The sequence below is a fragment of the Nannospalax galili genome, unplaced genomic scaffold (genome assembly GCF_000622305.1).
Source record: "Nannospalax galili isolate Female #2095 unplaced genomic scaffold, S.galili_v1.0 scaffold55, whole genome shotgun sequence".
Taxonomy (NCBI): domain Eukaryota; kingdom Metazoa; phylum Chordata; class Mammalia; order Rodentia; family Spalacidae; genus Nannospalax; species Nannospalax galili.
In genome coordinates, this window is record NW_008337640.1 from 1,136,445 (window position 1) to 1,160,520 (window position 24,076).

Here is a 24,076-nt window from a genome sequence, read left to right on the forward strand (position 1 = left end):
GAGGCTTTCCTGGTGAGAGTTGAGGGATGCACTAGTGTGAAGGCCTGTGACACATTAGCTTTCTCTCAACTCCTTGTTCTGCTATATTCCATGAGCCTTATTTGTACAGGTTCAACTGTGGACGTGTCACCTAGTACCAGGCATTTCTCAGATATATAGTCTCTGTATCTGACCAGTTGTGCAATTCTGCAGTAGCCTCCATCTGTTGCAAAAAGAAGTCTCCCCGATGAGTGGTGTACAGTATGCATGTCTGTAAATATAAGGATCAATGTTTAGCATATAGTAAGAAATTTTTATTTGTCTAGAGATATGAAGAGATAGGATTTTTAAGATTTTATATTCTCTCTTGCCATGTGTATTTGGCTGAATTTACAGTGCCACCCACGAGTTGCCTCCCATTGAGAGGGCTTTAAGTTCAATCAGATGGCTGTTGATTGCCCCCAGATAGCAGTGCCACTACTTCACAAATAGAGGTCATTTGTCGTGCTAGTCATTATGGTTATTAGACTTTAGGGCTGGGTTGGACCGTTGTTTGTCTTCCTTGACAGTTTGCGTATCATCATCTAGGGTTATGATAGCCAAACTTCGGTTAGAAGGCTTCCAGGTCAGTTCCTGCTCCATTGCTTCAAGTCCCATGTCCGAAGTATATTCTGTCTTCAGCAGTAGGATCTTATCTAGTAGTCCTGGGAGATAACCAAGAGGTTTAGTGCTAGCCTGTGTTATTTTTGGAGTCTCCTGGACCATCCTCACCAACCACTCAAAGGGAGGTCTCCTTTGGAGGTTCCTGCCAAGCAGCTCCAATGTATACATATGCACTAATGTTGAGACACTGTATGTGCATTTCTCATGAGGGGCGAAATAAATTTTTAAAACAGTCTCTACTTAAGAAGAACAGTGCAATTGCAACTCAAGATAATATGTATGTTAGTCTCACACAAACACACACACACACACACACACACACACACACACATAGGCACACTGACATGAACATACCACAAGCACACATGCACATAAACACAGGTACAAGCACATACATACATGATCAGAGTTCGTTAAATTCCTTGAAAAAAGACCATGCATATGTTACAAAATCTTTATTTTCCTAAAAAGAAAGATCCTAAAATGCTCATTCATGCTTCTGTCCTAGGAGTCGGACATTTTAGTCAGGTCTGTAATAGTCCAGTCTACCTTTAAATGTTGATAAGATTCACCCCCACAGAAGCTGAATACAAGTTTGGAGAAGAAGGGACATTGTTACTAAAGAAAGATTGTTGTAGGCTTTGTAATAACTAGGCCAGAATATATGTCTGATTGTTTGTTTTGAGAAAAAAAATCTCACTACATAGTCCTGGCTGGCCTAGAACTAACTCATAAAGATCTCCCTACCTCTGCCTCCTGAGTGCTGGGATTAAAGGAATGCACCACCACACCCAACCCAGAATATATTCCTGATTGTAAGCTTTAACTAGAAAATTTCAAAACACACTCATGATGTTCCAAGCAATACTTTGGAGTGTCACTTCTCAGATTTGCATGTAAGAAAGAGCATAGAGACAGTACAGCCACTAAGGACACTACCAGGCCACAGCATATCTATAATATTTCCCTCTTGTTAGCTGATTCAGTATACTCCAGAAAACAATCATTTTAAGCGTGTATTATGTGAATATCGGTTGTTCTCCAGGTCACATGGATGGAAAGATAAGATTTAGATCTATAACTCTGTGTTATATCTGTGCACTGCTAACTCTGATCATAAGGTGGCTAGGATAAAATGTCTGAAAAATCAAGCAACTCATGAGAGATTATTGTGGGGAAAAGCTCACCAGCAGAGTTGCATGGGTACAGTGTTCTAATACTTCCTCAGATGCAATGTATATTTGACCTAGATATGCATATTTAACTTCTAAACTATTTAGTCAAAACATTGAGGGAAACTAAAAAGTGGTAAAAGAATTATTTAGCCAAGTATGACAATGAGACATGTTGAAAGAGGCATGCACTGTGTTGTTACATCTGTTACGTACTGAATTAAAAATTCATATGCCAAAGCCCCGTGGTCCCATGTGACTGTATTTGGAGACTGGAGTTTCAGGAGATAACTAAGAGTAAATGAACACAGTGGTGGATTTATAATCTGATAGATTGGAGGGAAGGAGGGAAGGAAGAGAAAGAGAGAGAGAGAGAGAGACTGTCAGCCTGCAAGGTAAGGCTGTGTGTGTCTACTGTGGATAGGTGACTGTCTACAAGCCAAGAATATCACCAGACTCTCAGTATGCTAGTACCCTGATCTTGAACTTTCCAACCTCCAAGAACATGAGAAAATCTATGACAGTTCATAATGACAACTCAGGAAGACTGAGACACCAAAAGTAAGATGCACTGGGAAGATGGTCAAAGCAAGATTGGCATCATTCCCAGCCCGAGAGAGAGCAAGGTTGGCATCAGGAATCCCCAACCCCAGAGTGAAAGCAGGGTGTGGTGAGACTAGGGTCAGAATCCAAAACAATGATTTGATTGTGGTTGGAGCAAGATTACTAAGTAACTGAGATCAAACCAATGTTTAGCATAATGTGAGTTTAGGCTTTAGGATTAAACTAGGTTAACTTCTTGCTCTACCTTCTATAAGCTGCAAGACTTTAAATAGTTACTTAACTCCTCATCCTAACTAGAGTACTGCTGATACCAAAATGGTGATAAAATAATGCCAACTTTTGTGAATTAACTTATTAGGTATGAATAGATTACTATTTGGCACGGTGTTTGTCACATGCTGACATCTCAGTGAATTGATGAATATCAGTATTTGCCAAAGTTAGTTCATATGGGATCTGAACTGTTCTCATTTATTCATACTCAAAATAGGTTAGCACACTTTCTATCTCACAGGCAAAATCGTGGGTCCAGAAAATAGAGCAGTAAGAAGAGCAAGAAGAAAAAACACAGCAAATTCACCTTCACCAAGCTTCCACTCAGGAGAGGAGCCAGGCTGACAGGCCCCCAGCTGTGCCCCACATCCGATGTCCAGGGCATCTGCTAAGTAACTCATACAACTCCTAGTGTGGAGTTGATAAATATATGAAGCAAGGAACATGTAGCTTGTCACATATTTGGTATATATTACTTATTTTTCAAAGTGCACAACGAAACTTGTTGGACGTGACATTTTGTACAAAGTGATCCTCCTTATTCTCTAAAAGCCTTTCTTTTCATCTTAAAAAAGCCAACTTTATGAATAAAAACAACATTCTTAGCCAAAAGGAAGTTTATCTTGATCTACCACACTCCAATGTTTTTTTTTTTCTTTCCTAAGCCTCGTTTGTGAAAGATTTCAGCTTGATAAAAATGACTGCTCTTGCAGAGGACCCGGATTCAATTCCCAGCACCCACAGGGTGGCTACAAACCATCCTTAGCTCCAGTTCCAGCGGAATCCGAAGCCCTCTTCTGACCTCCGCGGCATTGCACGACATGGGTGCACTTACATACATGCAGACAATACTCTCATATACATAAAATAAAAATAATAAATAAAATTTTAAAAAAGAAAAAAAATGAGGGAGGGGAAGGAAGGAAGGAAGGAAGGAGGGAGGGAGGGAGGAAAGGAAGCGAAGAGAAAAAGAAAGGAAGAAAAAAAAAAGAAATGAGAGAAAGGGAACGGGGAGGATAAGAAAGGATGGAAGGAGGGGAGGAGCGGGAGGAAGAGAGAGAGAAAGAGAGAGAAGAAGGAAGGAAGGAAGGCAGGAAGGGGGAAGGAAGAGGGATTCTGAAGCCTGTTGAGGGGGTGGAAACATGGCTCAACGGGTAAAGACATTTGCTGCCAAATCTAATGACCTGAGTGAGATCCATGGGACCTACAGTAATGTGTAGCAAAGTAAACTGGTATTTTGTTGTTTTAGAAATAGCTTTGTTTTCCATTATTATTTTGGGGCAACACATGTTCATGCGTAAAAATCCGAAATCAAAACATCCATAGGAAGAATTGCTATCAGCTGTCTGTCATTGTATGCCTCAATAGAAAAAGTAGAGAGAGAACTAAGAAACACTAGATATTTTTTAAAGCATCAATGAATAAGTCATCGTGGTACATAAATTACCACTAAAGAGGATGTTGAAATTAAACTGGACTTAGTCTAAGTTTTGTTTTTGATTTTGCTTTTAGTTTAAACAAGGTTTTGCATGAGTTTTTTTTCTCCCACATAAATTTGCAAATACACTACTTAGGCCAGCTACAGGAAAGTATTCTTACTAATTTCAGTAAATTTATTTCTCTTTGGTTTATTCTACGGATCATAAAAAAGTATAACATTACAGTTTGCTGCTTTTAATGTACATTTACAAATTTAAAGCGTCAAATAAATATAGCCTTTTGAACAGCAAGCAAACTCTTATAAAAAGAGATTCCTCTTTTATAACTAGAACACCTCTCACAGGACTAAGTCCTTTGTTAGCAAGATAAGTTCTAGAAATGGATTTCAGAGTAAAGACCTCCGTGTTTGTTTTTATTCTTACAAAACTAATAAAGTGTGGACAAAGAGAGCTACAGTGTGCCACAGAAGTTAGGGTGCATGTGAGAATTTCTTCACTGCTTTTTGGAAGGCAGGATATTGCTCACCTTAGCCACACTGCCATAGAGCGTGAGGCCTTTCATTAGTGGCTGCTGAGTGGTTAGATCTACGGGTGCCCTGTTCACTACTACACATACTTTAAACATGCCCCACCTTTGGGAATTCCTGAGTGATTATAATACTGCCTCATTGTGATAGTCTAGGTTAATCTGAATAGGAAGAATTCAAAAGGAAAATGCCTGGATATGAGGCTGTGTTCCTACTGTGAGCCATTTCAGGTGTTATTCTTTTACATGATAAGTGGAGACATTATTGTGACACATATGAGCTTCCTTGAATCTGAGTGTTAAATGTATGATATTTTGCTGCTGAAGGACTGCTCTTGGGGTGGGGGAAGCTCATGTTATAGGGGGAGAAAGAAGAAGGGATGGCTAAAAAACAGGGAGATTGTCACCCAAATGCAGAGCAGAGGAGGGTTCGGGTATAGAAAAGAACAGGATGTAAAAGATGACTTATAACCCAGAGCTGTTCTCAATGCTTTTCTAAAAATCCTATACATGTTCAAAATTAGTGTCTTTTCATGTTTTGAAAGGTAGCACGGGGTGAGAAGGAGCTGTTTCACCATTTACCTTGAGTAGGCACTCAGTAACTAACTCACGAATAACTGACTCTTTTCCAACCTCGGTTCTGTGGGGTTTGGTTGAATGGGGTCTATACCTGTAAGTAGTGCACATGTACACAGAACGTTCTTACGAATGGAAAGTGAGATTACTTCGTTCAAAACTGTGCTCTCCGTTCTGATTAAAGATAAAAATAAAAACCGTAAGTTTCACCCATGACAGAAGAGGCTTTTTCTTACAAAAATCTCTCATTTATATTCTTGACAGCATTTGCTTGTCTTTCTTTAAAATGTGCTTCACTCGAGAAGCACTTTGCAACCGTGGATCAGTTATGTATAATCTGGTGGTTGATGGACATGTGAAATTACTGTGACAGGTGTTTTCACATTGTTTCTGCAAATCTGATGAAAAACATATTACAAAAGGAGTATAGAGACTCCAATTTCTCAGAACCATTTGACACATCCTTTAAATGAGAACTGCCATCTAGAACACGTTGGAAAAGGATGAGAGTGGGAAGGACAGTTCTTGAAGTGAAAATACCGTTCAGTAATGCAAATGTCTTTCTTCTTAAGGAGACTACATACACTGGGCTTTAATTCATTTACCTTGGCCTTGAAATCTTTTTCTGCTACTGGCCACATGATGGCCCCAGGAAACCTAGAAGAGAGTTAGTGAAAACAGATCCCCGTGCTCCTAGTAAAATACTTTAATGTGTTTTAAAATGTGAGAGTTGCTTGTGAGACAAACGCGGAAGGTAGAGTACAGAGAACAAATCTGTTTTCTATGGAATAGCCCATCCAGGCCTTTGCTAATCTGGAAGATGAAGAGCAGCTGTGCTAAATAATTTATGTGGAAATAAAGATGGCTTTTATATTATTTTTGCTGTGGAAGATATCAATTCCATAAGCTCATCACATTTTTTACCTCTACCCAAGTGCTGCTGAAACGAGTTTAAAATAAGAGTTGTATTCATCTCCTTGCATGTTGCTCTCTGATGGTCTCTGTACCACACACAGCCTCCCCAGACCCCACAGTTCCATCCGCCCTCCCCCTCGGCCAAAGGCAGCTGTGAAATATAGAAGCTGTTAGGCCATGATGTTATTTTGGGGATTCTTAATAAAGGCTGCCTATTTCAAAGGTGGTCTGAGGAGGTCATTGCTAATGCAATTTCACTTTGATTACATATTTGAATTTTGGATGCTAAGGGCCCTGAACCAACTCCCTGGAGTTGTCATGGTCATAATTTAGTTATTCACAGCTGCTTCATGAGATTTAAGGCCCTTTTGAGAGTATGATGATTATTGCAGCACTTCATTATCTAATAATAATATTCATCAGGTGCTCTGTTCTCCAGTTCCATTTCCATGGCCTACTAATTGGTACTGGTTAAATTTTCTCCTTTTCTAGTCTCAACATATCCTAAAGAGTGCTCAGGATTTTTTGTTTTTGTTTTGGGGTTTTTTTGTTTTTTCACGCTTTTACAATTTTATTAGAATCTTAAAGAAAGATCCTCAGGGCAGGCCAGCTGGTAACGTTGGCAGCTGCCTTGAGAAGGTGAATAGTGGGAAGAAGGAAAGAAAGCCATGAAGTCATCCAGGTTTAGAGCCTGCATGGAGGTCAGACACTTGGCTGACTCATAGCCACATGGCTGGGAGAAGGAAGCTTTAGAGAAAAAGAGAAGAACTACAAGATGCTGGGGGCAGCCCAAAGCCTTAGAGAAAGCATGTTTAGTAAGAAAGGCATGAAGAAGAAAAGGAAAAATTAAACTTTCCTGAAGAAGGAAAGTGGACAGACCTACAGAGACCTACATGATTGTGGCTGGTCCGGAAGTTCTGCTCAGATCTATCCTAGCTCCAGGCAGGAAAAATTTGCTACCTCATCAATGCACAGTTCTCAGTTTCTAATCCACTTAAAGATATGAAACAAGACCTACCATAGCTTCAAGTGTTTGCTTCGGTCTCCATAAATCCTTCCTGCTACCTTCGGTCAACTCTTTTGATTCCACTAGACATATATGTCCTAAAAGCAAATCTTCCATGCTTAACACCCTTCATGCTGAGATTAGCCAACTTCTGTTTTCTTTGTACAGGCTTAGTATGAGAAAGTTTCTCAACTAAAATGTGAAACTTGTTCCAGCTAAACAAAGTAGACAAATGGGAATATTAACGCATGAAAACTCAATCTGTTTCTAATGTGGTTATATTTAGAAATTTGTAGTATCTCCACAAATACAGAAACAGATGTCGTACATGACCTTCTCACTCCAGTGGTGCATTAGTCCTCTTAGTAAAGTTTCTGTGAGTTTCTACAGTAGTCAAATAACTGACCTAAACAGTAGAGATTCAACACTAAAGATCAACTTGGTCTCGACCATCATAAATCTTAAAGTCTGTGAGGGATACACCTCAGTAAAGAGGCAATCACATCACGGTATGGCAGGAGCTTTGATGGGCAAGGATAGAAGAGTAAAGCTTGAGAAAGGACAGTAGAGAAAGAATGAGCAGAGAAATCTTCCTCAGGGCAAGTGGCTTCCAACTGATGACCAAACAAATCAGCTGCTGAATGGGTGAGCAAGCTGGGTGGAGAAAGAGCCTGGCATAGTCGAGGAATGGGAAGAAGCCTTGTGTTTGGGGGAGGGGGGAGCAAGGGCTGGACCCACAGGAAAAGATGAAGCTGGCGAGCAATCAAGATGCCCCTCGTGTAGGCTCACCATCGGAGAGGCATAGGATAGGGAACGATGGGAGGACTGGACCTTCTAAGTGTTGGCTGAGGTGCCTGTGGGTTTCCCTCTGAGGTTTCTACTAGGAAGGAATTATGTTGCAATAAGTAGAGGATTTGGTTTTGAAATTTATGATTGGCTAGATAAGTTTATTTAGGTGGTAGCTGAAATTCCTGATCCCCTTCTTAGTTTATTTGAAACTTCTTTGCCTTCTCCCTTGCTACTTATTTACAATTCACTCAGGTTTTTATTATATCTGTAGCTCTCTCAAACAAATCTGAATTATATGCTTAAAAGTGTTTTATTGATGAGATGAGTTTGCCATTCTAATTTCTCATCTTTAATTTCTCTGTATTTTTTTCAAACATAGGTTAACATAATTGAAAATGTCATGATGTGCCATGGAGTTTAGAATAGAAAATATAAAATAGGGTATAGCCTTACATTAAAACAGTCGATCCTATGGAGCTTTAATTCCCCATGCTTGTCAAACGTTGTTAAAACATTGCTTGCCTTTTTTGAATATAAAATGTAGGCAGACATGTACTAATATATCAAAAAATGACACTTTGTCAAAGAGTGCTTTCATGGGGGAATGTTCTGAATAAAGTGTTTTCTTTTAAAAAGAACTCAACCTGTTTAACATTCCAAAGCAAACACAAAAGAACACAAAATGCTTGAACTTACTGCCAGTCACAACAGTCCGTTTCATTTATCCTGTCCTATGTTTTTTTTTATGCTCCAAAAAATTGTTTCCCCCAAAGAATTATCAGTTTTATTCCACGATAACCCTAGTTTGAAGTAAAATAAAAGCACCCTGACTCTCCTCCAAATGGGTTCTTTTCAGACTTGCTAGCACTTCTAACAGTACAGAGATGATACGGTTGGCTATGTCTACCACTAGGCTCTATGTAATTATATGGGAAGCAATGCCTCCCTTATCTATTAGGAACACTTGCTGCAGCTAACTGCACCCCAGTGTCTGGGTATGAAATATAGAATCAAAATCTCAAAATACTTTCTCAAAAAACCCCCCCTCCCATTCATTCCAAAACCGATTAGCCTAAGAGAAGACGGTAACCAGGAAAGGATAAGAAAACAGATGGTGAAGACCTTAGCAAGATTAACAAAACAGATGCACCTGCACGTCACTCTTCACCTTTCTTCAGTGGCCCCTCTCTGTTACAGTTGCTTTATGATGGTTCCAATCCTTTGGCCTTCTAAGGATTTCCAAGGTTAAGATGATAGCTGATAGTCAAAATGTTAAACTGAAAAATCAATAGATTGTTGGCTTTGATCTCAATCAAATTCTCTCTTCTCTATGTAGGAAGAGTATTTTACTTACCATTCACATTATTTGTGGAGAATGAGCCCAGGTCTAGCTCTTGAGTAGAAATCAGGGAGGCAAAGGGAAGAAACAGAAAGAGGTGAATGGCAACTGAGGGTATTGAGACGCAGTAAAAGGCAAAGATATCCTGGAATGCCATCGAATGGACTGGTGGAAAGGAAAGCCGTATTCCATACCACATGACTGCAGACTGCTCACACTTAATATACCCAAAGGGCTACTGATCGGAGTGGAGACTCTACAAAGGTTTGAGCTACTGTCAGAGAATGGTGGGAACAGTGTCTGCCAATTATAAAGATTCACCGACGAATAGAGAGCCCAGGATTTAATAAAATATTGGCAAATTCGGCATATCCTATTATGAGAGGATACAAAGGCTATTACAGTAACAAACCCTAGTTATGAATGCTCAAAACAAATATGCTAACTTTAGCTTTTCATTAACTCGTTGCATTACGGAAAGGGAGACGCATTTTGTTGTGGTGGAGGCAACAAAAGCAGAGGACGTGGTGGTAGTAATTTTGAGCATCTCACTTTGGTAGTGGTTTCTCTAGCGGCTGAGGTGGGGGCTGAGGCCAATGAGGTGTGGAGTGAGGCTTTGAACCCTATCTCCGCTCCTAACTGATTATGGAAGCCTGCAGGAGTGTCTTAGCTTCTCCAACTTTGATCCATTCATCTTGAAAATGGGCCTACTACCACCTCATTAAGTTTTTTTTTTTTTTATTTTTTTTTTTAGCTCAATGCCCTGGTCACATTCAGTAGTTAATAAGGCAGTTGGACCAGTCATCAGACACAGACATTGGTGTTTTCAGCCCGTCCTGCGTTTTTCTAGAAACATTGCCTCACTCCCACCCACATCTGATTTATACACTGATTTTTCATTTTTTAATATTTTATTTATTATTTTTATTTTTTATGTGTATGAGTGTACTGCCTGCATGTAGGTAAGTGCACCTGTGTCATGCAATGCCTGCAGAGGACAAAAGAGGCTGTGGGATCCCCTAGAGCTGGAGTTACTGACAGTTGTTAGCTGCCATGTAGGTGTGGGATTTGAACCCGGGTCTTCTGCAAGAACAGCTAGTGTTCTAACCTGCTGAGCCATCTCTCCAGCCCCCTATCCTCAGATTTTTATAGACCAAGAAACTATTCAGTCCCACTGGTTCCCATTACATAGACCATACTGTTTAAGTACAAGTTAAAGTAAGAGGTGTCCTTGAACACACTTTCTGGTTTGCTATTCTGACTCCTAATAAATTTTGTTATTTTATTGTTACACACTTATGAACCTTTTGTAAGACCAGCAGTTCCACCTAAATGCATTAGGTGGTTCACAGCTGAAACCAGCAGAAGATGCACATTGATCCCAGTCTGTTGAATATTACATCTTACAGCACTTCTTAAACTGTTTTATAAATTAATTGATTTGAAATTGAATGACAAGGTAACACTGAACTTTAGCTAAGGATATAAGTCAAATATAAGAATTTAAATAACCATTTTAATTAAATACAAAGCTTAAGCAAATGATCATTAAAAGTGAGACTGGTAGCTTAAATTCATCATCCTGAAGCCATTTATTCCACATTGCTAATGAGTTTTCCTCTACTTGAAGGAAAGGCTAAATTGTGCCTCTTCAATGAGGCATCTAGTAAAAGAGCCTTTCCTCAGGTCATGGCTGTTCAAGTTGTTCAGAGAGTCTCCTGGTTCTGCCCTCCAATTCACTGTAGAAGCACTTGGATTCCAGATGTGTGCTGCTGTGGCCTGCTTTCTGTGGATTCTGGGCTTTCAAACTTGAGTCTTCATGTTTGCATAGCAAACGTTTTACTCATTGATCCTTCTCCCTAGCCCAGGGATGGTTTTTAAAACCAGTGTTTTTTATTGCTTACCATCTACTTTACCTAATCAGAATAGCTGATAATGTCGGCATGCATCTATCTGCAACTTTGAAGACAGATTTCTCCCCCTCTGTTATCTGCTGCTTTCCTATATTCTAGAATTAGTTTAATTGTTGGACACCTAAAAGAGAGCAGCGTGTGTCTACTGTTTAAAAGCAGGTGAGATTTAATGGTGAGTTAAATTGTTTTGTTACTTGAATAAATACCTGTGATCACTGATTGTCACATTTATCTTCTGTTGTAAAACTGAACTAATTGAAGGTGCTCCCCTCCGGGGATGAGCTCCACAGTATAATGAATGCTGAGTGCCCTCTTGAGCTTATCATTTTAATTATTCATAATTATAATGATTTCTGTTTATTTGGGATCTTTGAAAAATAATTCTAGCTTATTAAACAAATTGAGAAGCAGAGTATTTGGGGCTTTGTTTTGCTTTGTGCTGAGGTCAGCAGGCCTGGGAGCGTGCCAAGTTCTCACAAGCACTGGGTTTGATTTCTTGGCTGGTGGGCAGGCACAGTGGACATGGGTTGTGCCCTGTAATAACTGGGTACACTTTTTCCTCTCTGAACTCCTTAGAACTGTGGACAATACGGGGGTTGTGAGGTAGAGAAATGACAAGAACTTAAGTGAAAGAGTTGTAAATAATTTATGGTAATGTTAATCAGAGAAGAAATACAGTGGAGTCAGTTACTGATATTAGCCAAGTGTGCAGTTTTTAGACCTATTCCTTTTCTTTAAAAGAGCTCGTGTATGTGCATTGTTCATGAGTGTGTGTGTGTGTGTGTGTGTGTGTGTGTGTGTACGGGCACAAGTTTGCTTTAGGCCTCAGTATATTTGCATCCTAGGGGTTCAAATAAAGACAGATTCCTGGGTTATTTTGGATCTTTATGTCCATTCTTGTTGAGTGTATGTGATAACGATGTGCTAGTTTCATGGGGCTGGAGAGATTATTCACTGGTTAAGAGCACCTGCTGCTCTTGCAGAAACTCTGGGCTTAGTTCCCAGCACCCATATGTCAGCTAGCAACCACTCATAACTCCAGCTCACGGGGATCCAACACCATCTTCTGGCCTCTGTGGACAGTGCATGCATAGGTGCATATACATATATAACGCAGGCAAAACACTCAGGTGAAATAAAAATAAAATAATTAAAAATTTAAGAAGTATCCAAATGATGTGTTAATTTTTCTATAATCTATATAGGAGTCATGTACACTATAAACAGTAATGCAAAACAGTGAGTGCCACTTTTAAGAGTTTGCTGTGTACGCTTTCATTTATCCCATACCTTTCCTGTTTTCAGTCCCTCTAATATAACCGTCTAGTTTTAGATTCAGACACACACTTTTCAGCTACAGAATTCCTCTGTCTCCTGGTAGTCTTCAGTCAAAGGTAAGAAAGATTGATTTGGATAATCAATGTCTGTAAAAAGGTCAGCAAGGACATGCACAAAATGTGGCATTTTTAAAGAGAATATATTTAGTCATGCTCACCTCAGAACCTCAGAGGCCAGACAAGAAACAAAGCTCTGCCTGAAAAACATTATTTGGAAGTGCTTGTGGCAATCTTGAAATTCCCGTCCCTAGTCAAGGAGAATGAATGATTATGTACTGTCTTCTACAGTTGGGCTCCATTTCAAGTTATGTTCCTTATCTATAAATTGTTTAACAAAAGGACAACAAATACCAAGATTGTGTCTCTTACCACAAATGCTTAACCATAGCTATTAAGGAAAAAAAAAAAAAAAAAAAAAAAAAAAAAGACTGATTGAAATAATCACTTTGCAGGTACTCACAGGAAGGAAGCAAACCCAAAGGACAATCAGGAGGTGAGACTGCACCATGGGACAGCCACCAGCCAGATAATCCTCCCTGGGGTCATTGTGAAGTGTCTGAATGTAGGTATGTATATGGAGGACCTCTCTCTAGCTTTCCCAGCCTCCAACCACATCACACACCTAGGCTTCTCCAGCTCTCTGAAGGCACTTTGAAATGCTTGCCTGAACATGAAAGTGTACAGTCAAAACTTTCCACTGGGCCTCCAGCAGAAGGGCTTCCTTGGTATCTTCAGCTTTTAAGCATTCTGAAACGTGACTTACAATTTCTTCCCATTCTGTAGTTTCTGCTCCTCACAGAAACTCATATTTACTTCCTGAATGCAGAAAATCTTTGTCTTTGATATCCCCATTACCTGAAATAACATTCCCAATAACTTTAATGGTCATAATTCTCCTATGATAGGGGGTGGCAACCAGGTTAAGAGCATATACAATAGAAATAGCATACGTTATAGCTTGTACTGAGCCACTCACTACCTAGGGGACCTTGGCAAATGTTAATGTTAAAACCTACTATTCCTTAATTTTTGCATTACCAAAATGAAGATGATAATGCTGTGTTAATAGGCCTTTCATCTGTGACCAATACCTGAGATAAGCAGCTTGAAGGGATGAAAGATTTATTTGTGCTCACAGTTTCAGATGTTGCAGTCCATGGTCATGTGACTCCGTGTTTCTGAGTCTATAGTAAGGCAGATCATCATAGCAGAAGCACATGCTAAAGAGTTGTTCAAGCAGGAAACAGCATGGCAGAAAGGGTCCAGGGCAAGATGCATCCTTTAATGACACACCCTTGATAACCTTCTTCCTCCAATCTGGCCCTCCTTTCTACTTTCCAACACTTCCCAACTGTTCCTTCATACTACAGACCCATTAAAGGACTTATCCACAGATTGAGTGAAAACCCCTACAATCCAATCACCTACCATTGATGGCATCTACCAGCTGGGACAAAGCCACCGCACATGAGTCCTTCGAGGGAACACATGATATACAACTACTCTCCATCTCAATGAGTTGTTGTGAAGACTAAGTATAAAGGCTTAAAATAGTGTCTAATAATGTTAGCCCATTAAAAATTATTATAGTCACATTTGACCTCAACTATCTCATTATATGCAGAAAAGCTAATGTCATGGTGCCATTCTATTCTGCCCTGAGAGGCTAGGTCACTGCCTAAAAACACAAAAGGAGGCAGAATCAGGGCAGAAGTGTTTGATCATAAGAACTGCACCATATTCTCAGCATCACCTGACACAACAGATGCCCAGTTGGCTGATACTGATAATGATAAACTTTTTTCTCCCACATTTCTGTAGTTTTAAAATGAAATATGAGATTACACAAGATTTGACTCTTCAAAAAAAAACATGCTGATGGCCTGTAACTCAGTGATAGAGCACATGCCTAGTGCATACACCAAGGCACTGGGAGTTGACTCTAGAACATCTCAAAAAAAAAAATTGGAATGTAACTTTGCGTGGGCGTATGTTTACACGTGTGGGTGCATGCATGTGTGAAAATGTATGCACGTTTGTGTGTGTGTGTGTGTGTGTGTGTGTGTAGGGGCAAGAAGTCAATGTCAGGTATCTTCCTCTATTGCTCTCCACCTTATTTTTTGAGACAGGGTCTCTCACTGAACCTGAAACTTGCCAGTTCGTTAATCTGGCTTGCCAGCAAGCCCAAGGGATCTTCTTGTCCCTGTCTCCCCAGAGCTGAGATTGTAATTACATTCCGTCCTGCCTGGCTTTTTAAATTTTATTTTTATTTGAATGCTATACAGTACATTTTGATCATATTTAGAAACCTTCTCCTATCTTCACCCCCCATATCCCCCCACTGGATTTCACACATTCTGTCATCTATTTTAAGGCCTATTGAGTCAAGTTTGTGTCCCCAGATAATCCTCTGTGTGAGTTCATCCACTGGCATCTAGTCAGCCTATCTAGAGTCACTCCTTTAAAGATCAGCTCTCCCTCACCCACTAGTGGTCAGCTGCCAATAGTTCCTTTGCTAAAGTTGAGGCTTCTTGCCTAATTCTCCATTTCAGTGCTGGATTTTTGTCTGGTTTGAGTTGTGCATGCTGTCACCACTGCTGTAAATTCATATGAGCACATTCCCAGAAGCCTGAGAAGCTCTGTTTCCTTATGGTCATTCACTACCCCTGGCTCTTAGAGTCATTCCACCCCCTCGTCTGCAAAGGTCCCTGAGTCCTGGGTGGGTGAGGTTTAATATAGGAGTCCTAGCCAGGGACACACACTCTGCAGTTTCTTATTCTCTAAATTTTCACCAGTTGTGGTGTTCTGGGTTAATTGCCATCTGTTGTATAAGGATGTGTCACTGGTGAATATTGAAAGATGTGCTAATAGTCTTTCTGCCCCCTGTTCTTCTATGTTCCATGAGCCTTAGGTATGGAGGTTCCATTGTAGATGAGTCACTTGAGGTTGGCATCTCACAGACACTTATTCTCTGCAGTTAACAAGCTGTAGAACTCAGTAACTGTCTTCATCTATTGCAAAAAAAAATACTTCTTTGATGAGTGGTGAGATGTATACTTGTCTGCAAATATAATGACACATATTTATCTTACAGTAAGAAATTATGTTTGTCTAGGAGGTGAGAGACATAGGTTTTTCTCCATGGTCACACATGAGTCCACCTCCACTGATCTGGCTTTAAGTTCATTAGATAGCTATTGATTATCCCCAAGATAAAATTGCCACTACTGTACCTATAGAAATAGTCTGCTGTTCTGTTCATTATTGTGGTTGTTAGACTGTACAACTGGGTTGGACCATTGATTGTTTTTGTTCTCCCTTGGCAGCTTGTATAATATTTGCTGATACTATGAGAAATAGTCTTCAGGGAGGAGGCTTCCAGATGAGTTCCAGCTCTAGTACTCCAAGTCCTGTATCTTAAGTATGTCTTATCTTCAGCAATAGGGTCTTATTTTCAAGTTCTTGGAGGAAGTCAAGGACTGTGGCAACAGACTGTGGGGAGTCTCTTAGACTACCCTAACCAACAACTCAAAGGGAGGTTTCTCCTGTCTGGCACTGTGTTACTTGTTATATAGCCTTCAGCTATATACACGTACACACACACACACACACACACACACACACACACATATGCATCCCCCCCCCCACGGGGTTTTCGTACCACCTAAGCATTGTTTATCTCTCTCTGCTGTGTAACTCTCCCTCCTCCCTCCCCAGTTAAAGTACCACCATTTCCCCCATTTCCCCCTTGATATCACCTGTCTCCTACTATTCCCCCTTTCATGGGATCCTTCTTCCCCTCTACCCCATTGGTTCCTTTCCATTTTCCTGGCTTCTGCCATTACATCAGGATATATACTCACATTTAAGGATTTGGAGCTAAGGTTCACAAATGAGAGAGAACATATGTCACTTATTTTTCTGAAGTCTATGTTAATTCACTTGGTATAACAGCTTGTAGTTTTATCCATCTATCTGCAAATTTCATGATTTCAGTTTACCTTATCATTGAGTAGAACTCCATTGAGCAAATGCACCCCACATTCATTATTCATTCATCAGCTGAGGGACATTTAGGTTCTTTCCATTTCTTAGCTACTATGAAAATAACAGCGACAAGCATGGCTGTGCAAGTCTCTCTGCAGTAGGATGAGTCCACTGGGTATACGCCAGGGAGTGATATAACTGGATAATATGGTAGATTAATTTTAGGTTTTAAGAGTTCCCCACACTGATTTCCAGAATGGTTGCACCAGTTTGCAATCCCACCAGCAGTGAATAAGGGTTCCCTTTTCCCCATATTCTCACCAGTATTTGATGTCATTTGCTCACTTGATCTTAGCCATTCTGACTTGTGTAAAATGAAATCTTAGTTTTGATTTGTATTTACCTAGGACTTAGTCATAAAAACCGTATAGTATTGGCACAAAAGGAAACATGTAGATCAATGGAGCAAAACAGAAGACCCAAACATGAGTGCGTGCAATTTCAGTCACCTGATATTTGACAAAGGTACCAAGAATGCAAAGTGGAAGAAAGACAGCATCTTCAACAAATGCTGCTGACAAAACTGGATTGCCACCTGTAAAAGAATGATATCAGAACACTTATCTATCACCATATAGATCAAAGACCTCAATGTGAAACTCTGAAACTATTAGAAGAAAACATAGGCAGAACCCTATGGAAAAGGGAAAGGGCTTTCTAAATCAGACATCAATTGCTTGGGAATTAAGTTAATCATTGACAAGTGAGATCTCATTAAATTAAAAAGCCTCTATACCACAAAGGAAACGAACAGTCAAGTGAAGAGGAAGCCCAGAGTGGGAGAAATCTTAACAGCTACACATCTGAAAGAGGATTAATATCCAGAATATGCAAAGAATTTAGAAAACAAAGAATCAAAAAAACAAAAGACCCAACTAAAAAAATGAGCTATGGATCTGAACAGAGAACTCTCAAAAGAGGAAACAAAAATGGCTAATCCTGGGCTGGAAAGATGGCTCAGCAGTTAAAAGCACTGGCTGTTCTTCCAGAGGATCCAGGTTCGATCCCCAGCACCCACATGGTGGCTAACAACCATCTGTAACTCCAGTACCAGGGGATCCAATGCCCTCTTTTGACCGCCAAGGGCATTACACAACACAGATGTTCTTAAATACATTCAGGCAATACATTCATACACATAAAATAAAAGTAATAAATAAAATAAAATAATTCTTTAAATGGCTAATCTAAGCATTCAGGGAGCAGCTTCAGGTGAACCTCTGTGAGTTCAAGGTCAATCTGGTCTACATAATGAACTCCAGGCCAACTGGGCTACAAAGTGAAACCCTGTAAAAAACAAAATGAAGAGAGAAAGAAAGAAAGAAAGAAAGAAAGAAAGAAAGAAAGAAAGAAGAAAGAGAGAGGGGGGAGGGAGGGAAGGAAGGAAGGAAGGAAAGGAGGAAGGAAGGAAGAGAAAGGAGAGAAAATAGAAGAATGTAAAATATTTTTGTTCACTGTAAGTAACTTTTATTAATGAATTACTCCAAATGGAGTAGATTTGCAAATAGTAGGAGTTTTGTTTGTTTATTTTTTCTTTGTTTCATTTTTCAATTTTCGGGCTTGATTCAGAGGCTAAAATTCAACTCAAGGATTTGTTTTGAGGCACTGAAGAAGAGAGAAAATATCAGTATCTTTTTATACTGTGCCATTTTACATTCAGGATGAATCAGGTGATGGAAACAGCAGCAGTACAGAGCATATCTCACCTTGTTCACTGTGAGGTGGCCCTCCCCCCTCCGCCCTTCATGTAGTCACTCAGGTTGGTGCTACATAATGACCTTAAGGATTTGGTGGGATGTGTCATTTCAGAGAACGCTATAAAATATACATGAAGTATTTTTAAATTACCCTGGATAATTTACACAGAGCTCTGGCAACATGGCTGGCTACCCATCCTGGAATCTCTTTCCTATCTAGAAAATCATCCATAAGTTTTGTTCTCATCGTGTGTCACATTCCTTGGCTACTACTGCTACGACTGTATCTCTGCAGCACTGAACACTGTGCTGGTTTGTAGTAGACAACTGGTAAATCTCTGGCTAAATCAAATTCTGCCACCCTGCCACATCAAGTACTCTGTGCCCCCTCAGTTCACCAATGAATTCCAGAGTAACTTCAAATGCTCTTCCAAGAGCTTAGCAGAACAGCCTCCTCATGAAGTCCCTGCTAAGAGTGGGGCCTAGGAAGTCTGGCTTTCTTTTTCTAACTCTTGACCTTTTTCTAGATTTTTTTTGTTTTCCATGTGTCATTTCATTTAATCTTCAAAATAACTGTATGAAATAAGTGTTTTTATCTGAATTTTCTATTAAGGAAGCTGTAATTCAAGGAGTTCGATACTCATAACTAGAGGTAAATATTTTCTAGTACAAGTTTAATCCAAAGACTAAACAGGTGATATATTGGTCATAGGAGCAAAGTGAGCCCTACATTCAGATGCTCTGTTTAGTCTCCAGTTTTAAGTATCCTCAAGCATATCTTAAAGCCTCATGCCTAGATTTCCTTTTATGTAAATGGATTTGAAATGATCAGAGGTACTGTAAACATTATAGTCATAACTCTAGGAAATATAAATAATGTACAGTTAAGAAGTCTCCAAACAGTTAAAAATCCCTGGAAGGCAGTGAACAAGACATGGACACAGTAAAATAAACCAAAGACGTTGAAACACCATGCCTCGTAGTGATTCTGGGAGCAGACCTAGGAAAGGGAAAGCAGAGAACCAGTGCTGATCCGATGCTATTTAATTATCGTCCTTACATGTCAGAGACAGTTAAGATGTTTCATGGAAAGAATTCAACAGCAAATGCAGAAGAGACCACAAAACTCAGATTTATTGTAATTAGAGAAAACAAAGTACAGGCCAATGATACAGGAAGGCAGTCCTGAGCAGTCCTGGGCTTCCTATTTTTAGTAGGATGTTCCTGTGCATATTCATGAGGTGGGTGGCATACTCATGAGGGGATGAGCCTTTACCCTGACAAGTCATGGTAGACCAGATCCTTCTTTAAAAATATTTCTTTCCATGTACCTCTTAAAAGTTCATGGGACACAGGAGGTCAAAATCATAATGCTAATGAAATTATAATGAAGCTGAGATCTTTAGGCAATACAGATCTCTTACAGAAAGCCTATGTTTTGGCTAGCAAAATCCCCCAGTACTTTAGCTCCTCATAGACTAGGAAGAACTAACCTGCAGCTTCAAGAATTTTTAATGACAACCTTGTGGTTTTTAACTGTCATGAGAAACATCTGTAGTTTTTTGGTTGTTCCACATCTAGCTCATTGCTGAGCTGTATATAAACTCTCCCTCAAGAGAACTAAACACTGGAATGCAGGACGGTTATACATGGAACCTTATTTAGGGAATGGTTGTCTGGCAAGCTATTCATTTGGAACAATCAAGAATAATACAACCCTTAAATGCATGGTTTTAATATTATTTGTGTGGCCCTCCCCAGAGTTCCTGAAACACCCTAAGATCCTCAGTAGGATCTTGTGTGCTAATTCTTGACACAGTCTCTTCAATGGTTTTAAGAAGGATTAATGACACTTAAGCTGGTTTTTGACCTGGTAGATATTGAAGGGGAGTAAATGTGTTTGATGAGTTATTAAACATATGCTTCAGCTATTATGATAGTAAAAACAGCTCAGTCTTAGAAAACTGTGAGGTGCTTTCTATTTCTTATCACTTAATTGCATTCCTACTGAGTTTAGATAATAGGCCATTCATCTCAGCACATGATGTAGTGTCTTTATTTAGATTTAAGAAAGTCTCCCATGTTGCTTTTTATTTGTTGTTTATGTTGTGTTTCAGATGTCACCTACTAGATGTTTAACAAAACTACATTTTAGCCTGAATGAGACCGGATAACTTCAATGATACTTTAACCAATACGTTAGGTATCAAAGAGAAATTAGAAAATGATTTTTCTGTATCCTTTGGAAAGATACCCAAAGGAGGTCTCTGATTCTATGATCTACTGCTGAGATGGAGAATCTATGACCAATTGTTCAATTTCATCTGGTCAATTCCAACTGTCAAGTAGTCTAAAAATATAAGCCTGTAACAATGACACATTGAGATTTTTGCATCTTTATGGTAGAATGGGGTGCAAGGATACTGATTACAGGAATACAATAACAAATAACTAATCTGGGGCAAAGTCAATGATATATTCCTCAGTTACAAAAATGTTTTGTAAATAATGTCTCTGTACAAACATTGTTCACGATATTGGTATTTGTAGTGCCAACTTACAATTCTATTGTAAAGTAGTGAGATCCAATACAGAAACACTTTTAACCTCTTTTACTTAAAGTGATATGATCTTCAACACACAGCAGGGTAGATCTATCTAGAAGAAACTCAGAAATTATATCTGCTATTCATGCAATGACTGTTCCATGCTAGACACTTTAAAGTGGACCATTCTTAGTTTTCAGAATATTACTGTAAGAAGATGTTTTTGTCATGTTGGAAGCTTAGGAAACTGGGGCTCATAGTTTATTCAATAATAACCTAGGAAAACGGAGAGTCACAATTCAAACCCAAGCCTGCTTGACTCCAGTGTTGTGCTCCTTAAATTTTAGGCAACTCAAAAGGTTATGAAAGTAAAAGAGAAGCATGTGCAAAACAAACTGATAGCCACCTTACCAATGCTCCAGGTACTGGGCCAGGTGCCCTAGGGCATTTAAATCCATCATCCTCATGCACAGTTCAAAGTGTCCATTTGTCTCAGCTTTTCCAGATGACTAAGATATTAATACAATTCACATTTGCCTTAGTGAAATTTAATGTTCAAAGGCAAAAGGGTGCATTTGGGAAGCAACAACACTGAGTTGCCAGCTCAGGTCTTGATGATCTACACAATCTGTTCATTCTCTTATAGAATATGATAAACTAAACTAAAAACTTCAAGCTAAGTCATTCTTGCCTTTCTTCTCTTAACATAGTCTTTCAGTGATTTAAATTTTATTTAGAAATTACTTGTGCTTTGTGGCAGCAAGAAACTCTCAGAAAGTTTGTTTATTCAATTAATTTGTATAGTTTTTGTTTATTTTATTGCTGCCTTCGTTTGCCTCAAAGCCCGAGTTACAAATCCATGTGCTCAGCTTGTAACTCACAGTCTATAGAGCTTTACAAAAAGCAAAACCATGAAAGCAAATTTGTTAAACTCAGAAAAACTCTCTTGTAAACATAAATTGCTCTTCTGAAATACTGCAAGTTACAAATAAAACTGAATGGTTCTCATCCTGATCTTACAGGAAGCCTACGGCAGTCCTTTGCATTCATTCACTACAGCAGTCCTTTGCATTCATTCACTACACAAGTGTCTACTGGATGCCAGCTATTTTCTAACTCCATGCTAGGATCATCAGCGGATAATAAAAACTCAAAAACCCCTGCTTTCCAAGAGCTTTGCAAAGTAATCAGGAAGACAAGACAGTGATCACAAACACAAAATTATGCAATATTGTAACAGCAAAACAAATTGAAGTTTAATGCCAAACAACCGAAACAAACAAGAAGAGTGCTCCGTCTTCCAGCCGGAGGTGCTGAATATGGGTCTAAAGAGGCTTCTCCTCCACCCATAGAGAGTATGGAGGCGCTGGCCAGAAGGCATCTTGTGGAGCTTGTAAGGCGAGGCAGTACCCTTGTCCTGAAGTTTTGTGCAGGGTGCCTCAAGAAAACATGACCGTTTCGAAAAGGCAGCGAGGCCACATACTGAAAGCCTTCATTCTAGCTAAAGACTCTGGCCTTTGGCCTCCACGTGATGGCAGTTATTGAAAATTTCTGAGCAGGGGAGTGGCATAATTAAAGCAGTGCTTTTAGAAAGATTAATTTGGCAGGACGAGGCAGGATGGATTGGGGGAAGAGACTAGGGCAGCACAACTGCTGCCGTAACTCAGGTACAAGGTGATGAGGTTCTGGACAGAAGTGCAGTGAGAACAGAAGGAAAGAAATAGATGGAAGGCATGGCACAAAGAAAGACTTGAGTGACTTTGTGCCCAGCTATGGGGAGAGGCAAAACATATTCTACTCACTGGGGACTTGTGCGCTTTACAATGTATAGAAGGCTCTTGAAACATTATATACAGTATTCATAGCCTGAAATGCCATCATGGAAGATGTTTTTATTCAATGCATCATTTCTTTTGCCAAAATATACAGTTAAATCCTAACATTTCAAGAGAAAATAGATACTTATAAATCTACTGAGACAATAAATTAAGCCTTTTTCTAACACAACAACTGCTAATAACTACTGTTATAGGAAAGCAGCACAATTATTGAATAAAGAAAATTCACCTGAACAGTGATATTCTGTTTATCTCTGAATTCCATCTCCTTAGATTAGCTGTTGTTATATTTTCTACCAACTGACTTTTTAAAACTGTGAATTAAGAGCAGAGTAGAGTATTTTTACAAATATGCTATAATAATATGATACTCTAGCAATATGGAGGTTTCACAATGCCTTCTCAAGATTAATTCAGTTGTGTTCAAAATGTCTCAGCAAGATAATTATTTTATTTCTACAAGTAGAAAGCCAGAACCTTAGAGAAAGGAAGTCAATGATTTATTCAAGGTATTGTGAGAATTCAAGATTCTAATTTTCTGCCTGAGTCCAGTAGAATACACAGATAAAATAAGAATATAAAGCAAGCTCTATTATCTTTAGTTGTTTATGTTTAATAAAACATTGTCAAATAAATGAAAGTTTCCTTGGCACGCATGCGCGCACACACACACACACACACACACACACACACACACACACGGTATTACTGTACAGTTTCTTAAATCGAGGGCTGCACCCTTTAATCCCAGCACTCAGGAGGCAGAGGCAGGCAGATCTCTGTGAGATCGAGACCAGCCTGGTCTGCATAGCAAATTCCAGGCCAGCTGGGGCTACATCATACATATATCATCAGTTCCTTCCAAAAGCAAGTGTCATTTCAGTGTTACTTAGATGCTGTTTTTAATGTAGCAGGTAAAACATATTGTAGCTTCTGATATTAATTCATTCCCCCACTTAGCATTGTTAAAAATATTTATGATCTAGCAGAGGCAAAACGCATTGTTTTCCATTTTCCCAGCTTTGATATAAAAGCATTCTTTGGCTCTTTTCTAGAAAGGAATGTTGTCAAAGTTTGATAGTAATTTATGTTGTCAGTCCATTAAGTTGATTTTATGGCAGCCAACACAACTATTGTCCTTTTATGGGGAACCTGAGGACCACTCTAGGTCTCCTCAAAGGCCGTTTGATACCTGCCCTTTAGTACAGCTGACCTTGAGGGAAGCTGAGTTTGGTAATTTATGGCGAACACCATCTAGGAAGACCCATTTGCAAGATTCACTGTCATTTAGTGCTAAATGATCATTGCTGGGTCCAGAGACAATCTGAGCCCATGACAGAGCAATCCCATAAAAAATATTGCCTACCCACCCAGGTGTCTTTTCCAATTATCTGGAGTAGAAATTAATACTTTTAAAAGCTGCTAGTTTTTGAAAGGTTATTACAATTTATTCCAGC

The 24,076-nt window shown here is 39.4% G+C and overlaps 1 protein-coding gene across 1 annotated transcript in view; it reads left to right on the top strand.

The window, feature by feature from the left end:
* Hs3st5 (heparan sulfate-glucosamine 3-sulfotransferase 5) overlaps positions 1–24,076 on the top strand; it is a 197,389-nt gene that overhangs the window by 68,389 nt on the left and 104,924 nt on the right. Inside the window, exon 2 of the mRNA XM_008832663.2 lies at positions 12,944–13,057. The gene's annotated coding sequence lies outside the window, so the exon portion shown is untranslated. The remainder of the gene's footprint in view (positions 1–12,943; positions 13,058–24,076) is intronic.